Raw genomic sequence first — 2,500 nt, 5'->3', positions numbered from 1 at the left:
GGTTCCATGCAACAACTTCAAGATCCCCAGCCTCTTTTCAGTTAGTTTATGGTCATGCATAGTCAGACTGGGAGGGTAATTTTAACAAGTAACCAAGGAGACATTCCTTAGCTAAGGCTCATCAAATTCCACACAATAACTGCATCAAGATCCCTAGCCCCGTTTCAGTTAGTTGATGGCCAAGTATAGTTGGACTGAGAGGGCAATTTTAATTAGTAACCAAGGACACTCATTCACAATAACTTGGTCCATATTTTTAATGTGTCAATTTTTTCACATTACTCATTGCCAGAAAGACAGTGCTATGACTTTACATTCATTCCATAGCACTTCATGACAAGCCTCTTATAATATTACAACTTAGTATTCAAGATGGAGAGATGGAAATTTCAGGCCATGTTAGAGGAAAAGCAGTATAGTAACCAAGGAGACTCATTCCTAACTCTTAACTACGGCTTGTCAAATGCAACGATATCTTCATATTGAGTTGTGGATCATAGGAGCAGGTATATGTAGCTGATGTGGTACTGGAATCATCATCGAGACCTTTCTCACGCCAAGGTAGGGTAATGTAGGGTCCTGCGAGCCAGAAAATACTTGATAGAATGAGATATTGACCAGAATTTGCCCAGCTGAATGACCCACACTTCTATTCACTCACCATTCAAGCCCTTGGAATCCTGGAATCATGGGGCTAAGATGTTATGTCAGAGCAATTGGCCATTATTTAGCAATCTAAATGGTACTACACCAGTTTTACCCTAACGTAACCAAAAATTGCTCTCGATCTTTATTGCTGAACTTTAACAAAATAGGAACACTAGAACATGATGCTAATCATGAAGAAATGCTATGGATAGGATGTAGAGCTATGGTACTGACTTTCTGCCATTGAACAACATGAAATAAACTGCAAAAGGACAAATTTAGGCCTACCTCTTAAACCAAGCCGCCGTACTTTTACCTTGAACTTGACCTAAAATGTCCTGTCTTTGAACTCGATTTTTAAGACTATTCTTTTCACTCTAATTTAATCTAAAAATAACTCCTCATCTTGAAAACTAAGCTGTGACAAAACCCTATCAAAATAAGGTGCTTTGCCCTCTTTGGTTTAAAATGTCTCGATATCTTGAATTTTGAGTTGTAACAGTAGATGAACACTGATATATGTTGTTAATCATGAAGAGGTTCTGTGGGAAGGGTAACTAGCTATAGCATTATCTTGTTCTGCCACTGAACTTTGTGGAATGGACTGCATGAGGAAAAACCTAGGGCAAGTAGAAGGTAGAAGTAGTAGTGTTATCTACTGTATAATTTTGTCTACTCTAAATGTAAATAATTTGTACTATATTTCTACAATCATTGCAGTGGTATTCGAAAGGTGACCTTGGGTTCGTGTGGTTGTGAACGGAGTATCAAGATTTTCTAGTTCCAGAGGAGCGATGGGAGACTCAATGGAGAACTCAAGAAGCGGAGAGGCCTTGACTGCTTGGAGGAAAGTTGCAAAAGTCTGTTCGGATAAGTACAGTATGGCAGTGCATTTGTATTAATCTACCTTCCCTAAGCGTTTTCAGCTGTTAGTGTAGTCAGTGAAATATGGAGGGTTGAATTGACCAAGGACACTCATTCCTACATTATAACCAAGGGATGAGATGGAGGGATGGGGTGGAGAGAGAAATGAGAGAGGTGTGAGTTGTAGGGAGGGCGGTCAAATGGCCGAGGACAGGGCAATGTGGAGGCTGTTTCTGGCCACCCCATATGGGACTGTATCTTCTCTATTCTTGCTTTCTGCACCCTGCCTCACACCATCATTAGGGATGAAGGAAAATTAAGATTGTCACCGGATGGTTCATATACTTTTTGCACTAGCTTAGCTTGACTGGGGAAGTAGGATCATACGGTAAAGAAATAGATGCACTGGTTACTATGCACATTTTGATGTGCATGTTTATCAGTGAGAAAAACTTGTTTACTAGATCCCTTAACACAGTTGTGGGTTCTAGTTTATCTGCACGTGAATCTGGGGGACTTCAGGCTAAAATTACCCTTCTGCAGTCCATCGTCGTCCTCTTGAGGGATAAGTATGTTCCTGTATGACAAGAGTATTAACTGATAAACTCTTTGAGTTATGTCCTTCAACATAAGAGTCAACTAGTGTTGGGGTAGCACTGTCATTGTAGTTTAAGGGTTAATGAGTTATAAAGCATATTCGTATTTCAGTGCAGTTGGAGGGGAGAGGCAGCTCGATTCCAGAGGAGGCCACCCCTGCTGGAATGGTGTCTGGTGGTAGAAATCCACCATCACCACCACCATCTTTGATATGGAGGAGCAATTAAGCTGGATACTAAAATGGTGAGTACCTTTAAATGTGTTATAGCTACTTAATTTAGATGCCAGTCTGTTTAAATAACCTTGGATGGGCCTAGTATATCATATCATTTTGTATTACTATTGTTTATAAAGCCTCCAAAATGCTTGCATGTGTTAGTCTTAGTCACCT

The sequence above is a fragment of the Coenobita brevimanus genome, unplaced genomic scaffold (assembly GCF_032717465.1).
Source record: "Coenobita brevimanus isolate Jiangsu-jjx unplaced genomic scaffold, ASM3271746v2 jjx.HiC_scaffold_2785, whole genome shotgun sequence".
In the NCBI taxonomy this organism is placed as follows: Eukaryota; Metazoa; Arthropoda; class Malacostraca; order Decapoda; family Coenobitidae; genus Coenobita; species Coenobita brevimanus.
Note: the sequence above shows the minus strand (reverse complement) of the source record.